The sequence below is a fragment of the Bos javanicus genome, chromosome 8 (assembly GCF_032452875.1).
Source record: "Bos javanicus breed banteng chromosome 8, ARS-OSU_banteng_1.0, whole genome shotgun sequence".
NCBI classification, from domain to species: domain Eukaryota; kingdom Metazoa; phylum Chordata; class Mammalia; order Artiodactyla; family Bovidae; genus Bos; species Bos javanicus.
This window is the reverse complement of record NC_083875.1, coordinates 46,406,091-46,420,901: the sequence shown is the minus strand read 5'-3', so window position 1 is coordinate 46,420,901 and position 14,811 is coordinate 46,406,091.

The following is a 14,811-nucleotide window of genomic DNA, read 5'->3' as shown; positions in this document are numbered from 1 at the left end:
CAACAGCAAAATACACATTTTTCTCAAGTGTGATGGGACATTTTCCAAAATAGACCATGTGGTAAGCCATAAAATAAGTTAATAGATTTAAAAGGTTCAAATCGTGCAAAATCTATTCTCTGACCACCATGGAATGATTCAGACATCAATAACAGGAAAAAAATTTTGGAAACACACAAATATATGGAAATTAAACAATACACTCATAAATAACAAGTGGGTCAAAGACAAAAATCATAATTTAAAATATGAAATAATTTGAGGCAAATGCAAACAAAAACACAACATACCAAAACTTATGGGATGCAGCAAAAGAAAAGTGCTCAGAGGAAGATTTATAGTGGTAAATGCCTATGTTTAAAAAAATGAAAGATGTCATACCAGTAGCTTAAACTTCCAGCTTACTAAACTAAAAAAGTGGGAGGAGCAGGGTAAATTAAAATAAGCAGGGGGAAGAAAATAATAAAATCAACAGTAGAAATAGAGAATAGAAAAAAACTAGAGCAAATGAAGCAAAGTTCGTTCTTTGGAAAGATCAATGTAAGTAAAGAACTTAGAGTGATCATTTTTTTAAAAATGAAGACTAATTACTAAGCTCAGAAATGAAAGAGGGGCGTTGCTAACAACCTTAATAGAAATATAAAGGATTATAAATACTTATAAACAATACTTAGGAACAATAAATTAGATGACCTATACGAAATGGCCAAAAAAAAAAAACAACTACTCAGACTGACTCAGTTTGAAATAGAAAATCTAAACAGACTTCTAACAAAGATTGATTCAGTAATAAATTTTTTCTCACAAACAACAGTAATCAGATGACTTCATTGGTGAACACTACCAAATGTTTCAGGGAGAAATAAAAATCCATCACAAAATATTTCAAAAAATAGGAAGGAACCCATTCTCAAAGGCCCATATTACTCTGATGCCAAAAGCAGACACATGCGTGTGTGCAAAGTTGCTTCAGTCATGTCTGACTCTCTGTGACCCTATGGACTATAGCCTGCCAGGCTTCTTTCTCCATGGATTCTCCAGGCTTCCCTGGTGGCTCAGATGGTAAAAGCATCTGCCTACGATGTGGGAGACCCGGGTTCGATCCCTGGGAGTGGAAGATCTCTGGAGAAGGAAATGGCAACCCACTCCAGTACTCTTGCCTGGAAAATCCCATGGACGGAGGAGCCTGATAGGTTACAGTCCATGGGGTTGCAAAGAGTCAGACACGACTGAGCGACTTCACTTCACTTCTACAGGAGTGAGTTGTCATGCCCTGCTCCAGGGGATCTTCCCAATTCAGGGATTGAATCCACATCTCTTATGACCTCCTGCATTGACAGATGGGTTCTTTACCACTAGCACCACGTGGGAAGCCCCAAAACAGACACACAAAAAACGACCAATATCCCTTATGAATATAGACACAAAAATCCTTAAAAAAAATAGAAGCAATCTAAATCCAGCAAAATATAAAAGATTATATACCACAACCAAGCTAGCTCAGTTGGAAAAGAATCCGCCTGCAATGCATGAGACCCCAGTTCAATTCATGGGTCGGGAAGATCCCCTGGAGAAGGGATAGCTACCCACTCCAGTATTCTGGCCTGGAGAATTCCATGGACTGTAAAAGTCCATGGGGTCGCAAAGAGTCAGACACGACTGAGTGACTTTCACTTTCAAGCAGGATTTGTTGTAAAAATGAAGGGCTTTTGTATGATTCAACATCAGATCAGATCAGTGTCTGACTCTTTTCGACCCTATGAATCGCAGCATGCCAGGCCTCCCTGTCCATCACCAACTCCCGGAGTTCACTCAGACTCAAGTCCATTGAGTCAGTGATGCCATCCAGCCATCTCATCCTCTGTCGTCCCCTTCTCCTCCTGCCCCCAATCCCTCCCAGCATCAGAGTCTTTTCCAATGAGTCAACCCTCTGCATGAGGTGGCCAAAGTCCTGGAGTTTCAGCTTTAGCATCATTGCTTCCAAAGAAGTCCCAGGGCTGATCTCCTTCAGAATGGACTGGTTGGATCTCCTTGCAGTCCAAGGGACTCTCAAGAGTCTTCTCTAACACCACAGTTCAAAAGCATCAGTTCTTCGGTGCTCAGCCTTCTTCACAGTCCAACTCTCACATCCATACATGACTACTGGAGAAACCATAGCCTTGACTAGACGAACATCTTTTGGCAAAGTAATGTCTCTGCTTTTGAATATGCTATCTAGGTTGGTCATAACTTTCCTTCCAAGGAGTAAGCGTCTTTTAATTTCATGGCTGCAGTCACCATCTGCAGTGATTTGGGAGCCCCCCAAAATAAAGTCTGACACTGTTTTCACTGTTTCCCCATCTATTTGCCATGAAGTGATGGGACCAGATGCCATGATCTTCATTTTCTGAATGTTGAGCTTTAAGCCAACTTTTTCACTCTCCACTTTCACCTTCATCAAGAGGCTTTTTAGTTCCTCTTCACTTTCTGCCATAAGGGTGGTGTCATCTGCATATCTGAGGTTATTGATATTTCTCCCGGCAATCTTGATTCCACCTTGTGCTTCTTCCAGCCCAGCGTTTCTCATGATGTACTCTGCATAGAAGTTAAATAAGCAGGGTGACAATATACAGCCTTGACGTACTCCTTTTCCTATTTGGAACCAGTTTGTTGTTCCATATCCAGTTCTAACTGTTGCTTCCTGACCTGCATATAGGTTTCTCAAGAGGCAGATCAGGTGGTCTGGTATTCCCATCTCTTGAAGAATTTTCCACAGTTTATTGTGATCCACACAGTCAAAGGCTTTGGCATAGTCAATAAAGCAGAAATAGATGTTTTTCTGGAGCTCTCTTGCTTTTTCCATGATCCAGCGGATGTTGGCAATTTGATCTCTGGTTCCTCTGCCTTTTCTAAAACCAACATCAGGAGTTTCACGGTTCACATATTGCTGAAGCCTGGCTTGGAGAATTTTAAGCATTACTTTACTAGCGTGTGAGATGAGCAACATACAAAAATCAAAAGGTTTCTCCTCAAATCTTTGTTATATTCTTTACCACCTTGAGAAATCTCCAGGAACAATGTTAGATTATGGCATTTATTTCCATGCCCTGGTTTATGAATCCACAGATAGGAATTTGTTCTAAGCCAGCTGCACTCACATAGCCTAGCCCCAATGAAGAATCTACCCTCTGTTGATTACTTTAAGAGTCATTTACACTTGTCTTACACAGAACAACACTTAAAAACACTTGCAGAAGAAATAGCCCCTTCATAAATGGTTAAATTTTTCCAACAGGATAAAACAGGATTGCTGTTTAACATGTTTTTAATGAGTCTGTCATTTGGGGATTTACCTGAATGTAACAGTTGAAAGAAAAGCATTCTTTTATGTGCAGATACTATAACTATAATTTTATATAAAACCAAGAGTGATTTTAAAGACGACGGACACTGCTACCTAATTATTGCCATAGCAGAATTACTACAGATGAATTGTTCTGAAACAAAGTTCATAATTATGGAAGTCTTTCCCACTACTCAACAAATTTAAAATAATAATCCCACACAGTTAACTTTCCAGGAACATAGAGGTATGTTAGGAGAAGGTGATGGCACCCCACTCCAGTACTCTTGCCTGGAAAATCCCATGGACGGAGGAGCCTGGTAGGCTGCAGTCCATGGGGTCACGAAGGATTGGACACGACTGAGCGACTTCACTTTCACTTTTCATTTTCATGCATTGGAGAAGGAAATGGCAACCCACTCCAGTGTTCTTGCCTGGAGAATCCCAGGGACGGGGGAGCCTGGTGGGCTGCCATTTATGGGGTCGCAGAGAGTCGGACACAACTGAAGCGACTTAGGAGCAGCAGCAGCAGGGTCTGTTATACACATTCACCTTGAATAGTGCTCCTAGAAGTAACATAACTTTTAAGAAGTTATTGTTTTTTAAGTGATCAATGATTTTTAATATATCTGTTTCATGCCTAAAGCAGGCATCTGGTTTTACTGCCTTATATATATGCAGACTAAAAATATCATACCTGTGATATAATAAACAAAACCTGGCACCAAAGGCCACCCTTTTATACCTATGTTAGAGGGGGTCCAAAGCTCTTTGTAAGGAAAAGCTTGACCCTGCCTCTGGAACCCTCCCTTGCTCATTTCTATCAGGCAGGGCATTTTATTTACAGCTCTAGAACTTTTTCAGCTCCTTTGTTTTCATAAGATAATATAGGTCCATCCTCAGTTGAATTGTCTGTTACGGAAAATGTGTTTCTGTTTAGCCGGGAATATAAAATAACAAGTCTGGGAACTCATTATGGAATGCAAGTTCATTGTTGCCCAACATTAATAAAATTCCAGCTGAGAAACACAGTATTGACGGAGAATTTCAGAAGGCTACAAAGATCCATGCACTTTTAAAACCTGTGCTCCAAGATCAAGCTAGAAGGATATCAGAAAGCCAGGTACTCCTGGAGCAACTGTGGTAGTGAAGAGCATATGCTTTGAGTTTGAACTTGGCATTGTCACTTAACCTCTCTCTGGCCTAGCCTATGTAACATTTCCCATTTTGAATTTTTGCTATCCTATTATATTCCACATACTCTTAAAAGCAGCCTTCAATCCACTGAGATAAAGTGGAGGAAATGATTTCTTATAAACATATATAATTTAATTGATAATACATTATAATATAGAAGAGAAGCTTACATATCTTAGGAACTTAAAGATTGTTTAATATTTTTAAATATATTAATATATAAGATCAGTAGCCCACCTAAGGAAGAAAAAAGAAAACCTAGATCACTTTAATTGATGCTGAAAGGCACAAAATAAAATCAAGATTAATCATGTCTTTTTAAAAAAATGCTCTTAATAACCCAGGACTCAAAAACTATTATTGTAATGTCTAAAAAATCTACCACCACAATATTGTAAAGTAATTAGCCTCCAATTAAATAAAAAAATTTTTTTAAACAATGACAACATGCAGTGTTGGTTCAGACACAGTCATTTCCCTTTCCTGCTGGTGGTGGAGCCCACATATCATTGGGACAGCAATTTAGCAAGACTCAAAGACCTTTAAAACTTTGACTCAACATCTCCATTTCAAATAATTTATTCTAATGATGAATGTGGTTAGGTATTCTAACGTATGCATGAAGCTACTTAAATGTTTTCCAGTTAAAATTTGTAAATAGTTTAAATAGTTAAAAGAAGAGAATGTTTAGAAAGCTAAGTGATAATTCCTAAGGAGTTGTCATGAATACTGATATCTGGGGACACTAACATTAAATAACATGGAAACGTACTAGCTGTATGTTTTTTAAGTCGTAAAACAGGTTATAGACTGTGTATACTATACCCTCACTTTTATAAAATGTATAGTTGTTTATTTGCATTAGCATGCTCAGAACAAGACCTGAAGAATGAAATGCCTAAGTGTTAGTGATGGTTTTGCTGTTAATGATTTCTTTTCATCTTTTTCTTCTTGCTTATTTGTACTTCCAATTTTTCTCCTAATGGACATGTATTATTTTCATAATAAAGAAATATCCTAAGGTTAAAAAAATAGGTTAATATAAGTCACACACACACAAAATCTATCTGAAACCAAAAGCCACATAATTCTTCACAGAAACATATTCATTAAAATTAGAAACAAAATTCAGGTATATAACTTCTACCATTATTAATACTGAGTTGGAATTATGCTAGTGCAAACCATACATGGCACATAAATGAGATCTAAATTTTGGAAAAGAGGAAACATAATTATTATTACTTATGAATGGTATTATATACTAGAAAAGCCATGATAAAAAATGGAATTTCTAGATTCAAAGCTCAATAAGGTGCTGGACATAAAATAAGTATGCAGTTGGTTCCTTGTTATTGGAAGACATTTTTGCTATTTCTCAACACAGCAGCAGAAATCAGTTATCAAACATAATAAAATATGGGAAAAGATTCTGTTCACCATGTATTCTAACAGACTAAGAAACATGAATGACCTATATGAAGAAACTCACAAAACTCCTGAAAGATATAAAAGGAGAGAGATCACATTCTTTGATGGAGAAAACACATTTTGTAAATTTGTTTATCATATTTAATATATCTAACTGAATTTTAATATAGCTAACAATTTTCTTTATAAAATGACCATAAAGTTTGGAAAAATAAATATGACTGTTCAATGGAAGAATAGCCATATCTAAAGCTATAGTAATTTAACACATATATAGACATAGGAGTAGGCAGACACACCTACGAAACAGGCTCTATTGTTGATGAGAATTTAATATGTGGTCAATGGAGCATTGTAAACCAGTAACAACAGGAAAAATTACTCAATACATTGCTTGGGAAACACTCATTAAATGTTTTGGGAAAAATCAATTCAGATACTCATATTTTTAGATATACATAAAAACATAAATGTAAAATAAGTCAAACTATTTTAAAAGTCTTGAGAAAAATAAAAGTGAATATTGAATTTCTGAAGTGGGGAAAATTATTTACCTTAGAAATGATTAAATAATTTGGATAAAGAACCCAGTAACAAACCCATATGCATATGGGCAATTAATCAAAGGAGTACAGTAAAAATATACAATGGTGAAAAGACTGTCTCTTCAATAAGTGTTGTTGGGAAAAATGGATAGCTGCATATAAAAAAATAAAATTAGAACATTTTCTGAAACCATATACAAAAATAAACTAAAAATGCATTAAAGACATAAATGTAAAGATGAAAAATCCAGAAAACTCCTAGAAGAAAAACTAGGCAGTACACTCTTTGACATAAGGCTCAGCAATACTTTTTTGAATCTATCCCCTCAGGCAAGGGAAACAAAAGCAAAAATAAACATATGGGACTGAGTTCAACTTAAAAGCTTTTGACAGAAAAGAAAACCATTAACAAATAAAAAACCTACTAAATGGAAGAAGATATTTGTAAATGATAAGTCTGATAATCTCACTCATCTCACACGCTAGTAAAGTAATGCTTAAAATTCTCCAAGCCAGGCTTCAGCAATATGTGAACCATGAACTTCCAGATGTTCAAGCTGGTTTTAGAAAAGGCAGAGGAACCAGAGATCAAATTGCCAACATCCACTGGATCATTGAAAAAGCAAGAGAGTTCCAGAAAAACATCTATTTCTGCTTTATTGACTATGCCAAAGCCTTTGACTGTGTGGATCACAATAAACTGTGGGAAATTCTGAAAGAGATGGAAATACCAGACCACCTGACCTGCCTCTTGAGAAACCTATATGCCGTTCAGGAAGCAACAGTTAGAACTGGACATGGAACAACAGACTGGTTCCAAATAGGAAAAGGAGTATGTCAAGGCTGTATATTGTCACCCTGCTTATTTAACTTCTATGCAGAGTACATCATGAGAAACGCTGGGCTGGAGGAAGCACAAGCTGGAATCAAGATTGCCAGGAGAAATATCAATAACCTCAGATATGCAGATGACACCACCCTTATGGTAGAAAGTGAGGAAGAACTAAAGAGCCTCTTGATGAAAGTGAAAAAGTTGGCTTAAAGTTCAACATTCAGAAAACGAAGATCATGGCATCTGGTCCCATCACTTCATGGCAAATAGATGGGGAAAGAGTGGCTGACTTATTTTTGGGGGCTCCAAAATCACTGCAGATGGTGACTGCAGCCATGAAGTTAAAAGACACTTACTCCTTGGAAGGAAATTTATGACCAACCTAGACAGCATATTAAAAAGCAGAGACATTACTTTGCCAACAAAGGTCCATCTAGTCAAGGCTATGGTTTTTCCAGTGGTCATGTATGGAGGTGAGAGTTGGACTATAAAGAAAGCTGAGCACCGAAGAATTGATGCTTTTGCACTGTGGTGTTGGAGAAGACTCTTGAGAGTCCCTTGGACTGCAAGGAGATCCAACCAGTTCATTCTGAAGGAGATCAGTCCTGGGTGTTCATTGGAAGGACTGATGTTGAAGCTGAAACTACAATACTTTGGCCACCTGATGCAAAGAACTGACTCATTGGAAAAGACCCTGATACTGGGAAAGATTGGGGGCAAGAGGAGAAGGGGACGACAGAGGATGAGATGGTTGGATGGCATCATCGATCGATGGGCACACATTTGGGTGAACTCCGGGATTTGGTGATGGACAGGGAGGCCTGGCATGCTGCGGTTCATGGGGTCGCAGAGTCGGACACGACTGAGCAACTTAACTGAACTGAAAACTAATATTGTAAATTAACTATCTTTCAATTAGAAAAAGAATTGACCAGCCCCCCAAAATACCCAGTAAATTCAAAATTTAAATCTAAAAGTAAAATCCTAACAACGGAAAGATAAACAATGGAAAAGTAATACTTGCAAGGAATGCCAAAAATGAATGTTGCTCTTTACATTCTATTTGCAACTTTTTTGTAAGCTTTAGGGTTATTTTAAAAAATTATAAACACCCTTGATACAAGAATTCCTGCAATTTGATAAAAAAAACATTAAAAGCCCAGTAGATGAATGGGTAAAGAATATAAACAGACAGTACATACATCCACAAGCACACACACACAAAAGACAAAAAGGTAGTTAACAGATAAACAGAAAAATAATGTCTTTGTGAAAAGAAATGCAGATTAAAATAAGACTTCAATACCTATCAAATTAGCAAAGGTTTTTGGTTTTCTTTTGTTTTTAGTAATAACATCAGATGTTTGCAAGAGTATAATAAAAGGTGCATCCTCTTTCTTTATTGTTGGGAGTGTAAATAAGAATAATAAATTTAGTCATTTGTGTAAGGAATCCTGACATCCTTGAATACAGATATCCCACTTCTAGGAATCACCCTAAAGAGAAATCGTGAACAAAAGAAAAACCTTTATATATAAAAATGTTCAATAAGAACTATATTTTAATGAAAATTAAAAAAACTTAAATGTCAAGCTGTATAGGGAATTATTAGATAAATAGTAAAATATCATATAGCCATATAAATGTTTATGAAAGAACTTTTAAAATAATGTGACAAAATGTGCTAAGTGAAAGTAAGATGCAGAATTGTTTATACAATATGATCACATACCTGTAAAAAAGAAGACTGGGGAAAAATGATTTTAAAAAGTAGATGCTAACTATAGTAGCTTTGAGTGGAGAAGCTGTAACAGATTTTGTTCTTTCAATTCTTGTATTTACCTCGTTCTCAATGAGAAGAATATACTGGGATTCTCTGGTGGCTCAGATGGTAAAGAATCTGCCTGCCAATGCAGGAGATGCAGGAGACAAGGTTTTGATCCCTGGGTCGGGAAGACTCCCTGGAGAAAGGAATGGCTGCCCACTCCAGTATTCTTGCCTGGAGAATTCCATGGTTGTAGGAGCCTGGTGGGCTACAGTCCATGGGGTCACATTTTCTATGAGAAGAATATATTAGCTTATATTTTATAATATATAGTAGGACTCATAAACAATCACTATTACGTCTGGGGCAGCAGGGAAATCTCACAGTATGTGCTTATTATAGATTTCCAGGTTTCTGAGTTTAATGAAATTCAATATAAACTTTTGAGCCAATGATGATGGTTTTGCTAATGCCTTCTAGAACTATTAATAAGAGCCATCAGAAGTTGAGTATATAAAAAAAGTTTGACCAGAAATTCTCTTGCTTGGTGCTTCAGTGCTATAAGACATCTGATGATTAGTTGGGGCTGAGGAGGAAAAAGCATCTTTTAGAAAAATAATGTCTGCTAATGGTAATTTTTTTGCTTGTTTGTTTTCTAAACTACTTGTTCTGAATATGAGAATAATAAATCCTTGTTATAAACATTTCAAGTGTTATAGGTATTTATGATACAGTGACTAACTCTAGTTTGGTGTATGTTACTCCAAATTTTTATGAATATCTAACACTTAAAAAATAATAATGGGATCATTCTAAACATACTATTTTGCAACTTTGTTAACCATGTATTGCAGACAATTTCCCTTGAAAGAATTCATGGGCCCCCTCCTTTGTTTTAATGATTTAAAATGTTCCATTTTTGGTATACTATAAGGAGTTCTTCAAGGCTGTATATTGTCACCCTGTTTATTTAACTTATATGCAGAGTACATCATGAGAAACGCTGGACTGGAAGAAACACAAGCTGGAATCAAGATTGCCGGGAGAAATATCAATAACCTCAGATATGCAGATGACACCACCCTTATGGCAGAAAGTGAAGAGGAACTAAAAAGCCTCTTGATGAAGGTGAAAGTGGAGAGGGAAAATGTTGGCTTACAGCTCAACATTCAGAAAATGAAGATCATGGCATCCGGTCCCATCACTTCATGGGAAATAGATGGGGAAACAGTGTCAGACTATTTTTCTGGGCTCCAGGATCACTGCAGATGGTGACTGCAGCCATGAAATTAAAAGACGCTTACTCCTTGGAAGGAAAGTTATGACCAACCTAGATAGCATATTCAAAAGCAGAGACATTACTTTGCCAACAAAGTTTCGTCTAGTCAAGGCTATGGTTTTTCCTGTGGTCATGTATGTATGTGAGAGTTGGACTGTGAAGAAGGCTGAGTGCCGAAGAATTGATGCTTTTGAACTGTGGTGTTGGAAAAGACTCTTGAGAATCCGTTGGACTGCAAGTAGATCCAACCAGTCCATTCTGAAGGAGATCAGCCCTGGGATTTCTTTGGAAGGAATAATGCTAAAGCTGAAACTCCAGTACTTTGGCCACCTCATGCGAAGAGTTGATTCATTGGAAAAGACCCTGATGCTGGGAGGGATTGGGGGCAGGAGGAGAAGGGGACGACAGAGGATGAGATGGCTGGATGGCATCACTGACTCGATGGACATGAGTTTGAGTGAACTCCGGGAGTTGGTGATGGACAGGGAGGCCTGGCGTGCTGTGATTCATGGGGTCGCAAAGAGTCGGACACGACTGAGCGACTGATCTGATCTGATCTGATAAATTATTTAACCAGTTCCCGTTTGAGAGTCATTTTGGTTACCAAATCATTATTATAAACAATGCTACACTGAATATGTACATGTCTTCGTACACTTGTACAATGAAAAAATATCTGAATTGTATGACTATTTTACAATAAGTATCCATGACAAGTATTTCTGTGTGATAAATCCCCAGGAATGGAATTTTAGGGTCAAAGCTTATTAGCTAAGCAGGCATTTAATGAAAATACCTGTTTTTTTACATTTTTAATAATGTGGTTTATTATCAAGTTTTGTTTTAGCCAATCTAATAGGTGTAAAATATTATCATCTTTTGTATTTCTTTAATTAATACAGAAGTTGAACACCTTTTCACCAATCTGTTGGTCAATTGTTTTTCTTCTAGGAATTGACCATTATTGTCCTTTGTATTTCTATTTATCTTTTCTTAGCGATTTGTGAGAACTGATTTTATATCAGGCAAAGTAGCCCTTCATTATGTTATTTGCATAATTTTCTAAGGTTTTCTTTTGATGCTTTGTTTTCAATTTTTGGTGTAGAAATTCTTTAATTTTAAAGTAGTTATATTTATTGGAATGTTCTAATTCTGGGTTTGTGACATGATGAGAAAGGTCCTTTCCACTCCAAGATTGTAAATAATATCTACTGTGTTTTCTTCAAGTATTTTAATCTTTTCATGTTTATCTTTTAAATATGTAGAATTTATTTTGATATGGGGCTTCCCTGGTGGCTCAGATCGTAAAGTGTCTGCCTGCAATGTGGGAGACCTGGGTTTGATCCCTGGGTCAGGAAGATCCCCTGGAAAAGGAAATGGCAACCCACTCCAGTATTCTTGCCCGGAGAATACCATGGACAGAGGAGCCTGATAGACTATATAGTCCATGGAGTAGCAAAGAGTCAGACACGACTGAGTGAATCCACTTCCACTTTATTTTGATATAAAGAGTGGGATAAGGACTTCCCTGGTGGTCCCGTGCTTAAGACTCCATACTTCTACTGCAGGGGAATGCCTTTGGATCACTGGTCCAGAAACTATGATCCTACAGGCCAAGTGGTATAAACAGTAGGATGGAGATGCAGTTTATTTTGTCACAAATGGCTAGCCAGCTGACCTAATATCAGTTATTAAATAATCCATCTTTCTGCACTAACTTGAAATGCCACATTTATGATGTACTAAATTCTCGTATAGACCTTGTGTATCTCTGGGATCCATTTACCTTTGCTCCTGAGCCATAAAGGGGCAATTTATCTTTGAGTAAACACACTTTTAATAGAAAAACAAAATACTATTATTCTGGAGTTGAACATCTTTAGACTGTATAAAAAATTTCCTTTTACTAATTTATCTTTCAAGACAAATCATCAGTCTTGGGCAATATGGTCAACATGGCTAAAAAGGTCAAATTTGGTATGATGCCCAAGTCACCTTGGGCCTCACCCACAGTTTTTTACCCCTACTTTGTCAAGTAAGGATCAATACAGTCCATTTTTTATCTCTAAACAGACAGTTCACTGTGGCTAAATAATAGAACCACAAATTGAAAGAACTGTATATAGTAAAGGTTGGTGATGTAAATTTAAGCTATGGAACTTGAATATGACCAATGGGGCTGTTTATATTCATATACATAGGTGAGAAACTAAGAATCTCCTTTTCCAGCTATTGTACCTAATCCTATGTGGATTTACACTGAACATATAAAAACAGATACAGTATTTCAGTTTAAGGAAACACTTCTGCATAGGTGTATGTGTTGTGTGTTAGTCTCTCAGTCGTGTCCGACTCTTTGCGACCCCATGTACTGTAGCCTGCCAGGCTCCTCTATCCATGGGATTTTCCAGGCAAGAATACTGGAGTGGGTTGCCATAGAGTTCAAAAAGAATCAATGATAGAGATTTGTCACAGTCTTGCCATAGTGTGTCTCCTTTTGTTTCTTCAGTTCCCATAACATGAAGGAAAGGAATGACCCTGTGACCCACCGTCTTAGTACCTCAGACTGAATGCCATGTTATGCCTCTCAATTCCATTGTGTGGGTTTTGTGCAGTGATTCACTCTTCCTATGTAGCACCTAAATCTATGGCCAACTTACCTATCAGAGCAGGTACAATGCCTTAGGCCCATAATACTTTGCTGCTGCTAAGTCGCTTCAGTCGTGTCCGACTCTGTGCAACCCTGTAGATGGCGTCCCACCAGGCTCCCCCGTCCCTGGGATTCTCCAGGCAAGAACACTGGAGTGGGTTGCCATTTCCTTCTCCAATGCATGAAAGTGAAAAGTGAAAGTGAAGTCGCTCAATCCTGTCCGACTCTTCGAAACCCCCATGGTTTGCAGCCTACCAGGCTCCTCTGTCAATGGGATTTTCCAGGCAAGAGTACTGGAGTGGGGTGCCATTGCCTTCTCCACATAATACTTTAAGGAACCCATAAAGATGTCTTAATTTCTTTTAAAATAGGAGATGAAAGAGAACTTTTAAGTCCAAGAAAATGTTTTGTTGTATAAATTAATATATTCATCTTTGTAGAAATATAGTTATAAAATGTATCCTTTACTATTTTTTATGAAGGAAGGAGCCAGCAAAAGTCATAATATAGCCTTGTCTGTCTCTTAAAAGATGTCCTGCAAAGGGAATACCAAATATTTTAGATCTTTCATCTCTATTCTCCTGGAAATTCACAATTAAAGGCTTGTAGAAGTCCTGCAATAAATTAAAAAACAAAGCAACAACAAACTGTAAATTTTACTTTATGTTCTTCAGATTTATGTGATCCTGGAACTTTTTTACTCCCACATAATAACTACTATTTTTCACTTCCACTGTATAATTGTAAGAGATTTGATTTAGGTCATCCCTGAATGGTCTAGTGGTTTTCCCTACTTTCTTCAATTTAATTCTGAATTTGGCAATAAGGAGTTCATGATCTGAGCCACAGTCAGCTCCGGTCTTGTTTTAGCTGACTGTATAGAGCTTCTCCATCTTTGGCTGCAAAGAATATAATCAGTCTGATTTCTGCGTTGATCATCTGGTGATGTTCATGTGTAGAGTTTTCTCTTGTGTAGTCATGTACAGATGTAAGAGTTGGACCATAAAGAAAGCTGAGTGCTGAAGAATTGATGCTTTTGAACTGTGGTGTTAGAGAAGACTCTTGAGAGTCCCTTGGACTGCAAGGAGATCCATCCAGTCCATCCTAAAAGAAATCAGTCCTGAATATTCATTGGAAGGACTGATGCTGAAGCTGAAGCTCCAATACTTTGGCCACCTGATGCGAAGAACTGACTCATTTGAAAAGACCCTGATGCTGGGAAAGATTGAAGGCAGAAGGAGAAGGGGATGACAGAGGATGAGATGGTTGGATGGCATCACCGACTCAATGGACATGAGCTTGAGTAAACTCCAGGAATTGGTGATGGACAGGGAGGCTTGGCATGCTGCAGTCCATGGGGTTGCAAAGAGTTGGACACGACTGAACGACTGAACTGAAATGAACTGTATAACTACTATCTTCCCGCAGAACTAGTGATCCATAGAAGAATTTGGGAAATACTTAACTTTCTATTACATTAAGATTCAACATTGATCATGAGAGTCTGTGAATGAAATCTCTCAACTATGTGTGTGTATATATATATATATCAGACACCTAAAGGATTACTCTATATTCTATACAAACAGAATTAAAATGTATACCTGATTCCCTTTGAGAGCATGCTAGCAACACAGCCTGCCTATTCACTTGGCAAGAGAATTTTATTATTGCATGTTTTAGATTTATGCTACACAGCTCACTGAGACCCATTTCAATTCAGTTTTCTTGATAGGCTTGCAGTAGCGTGAGGATGAAAATAATTCCCAAATGGCAAGGAAGGGTGAAAA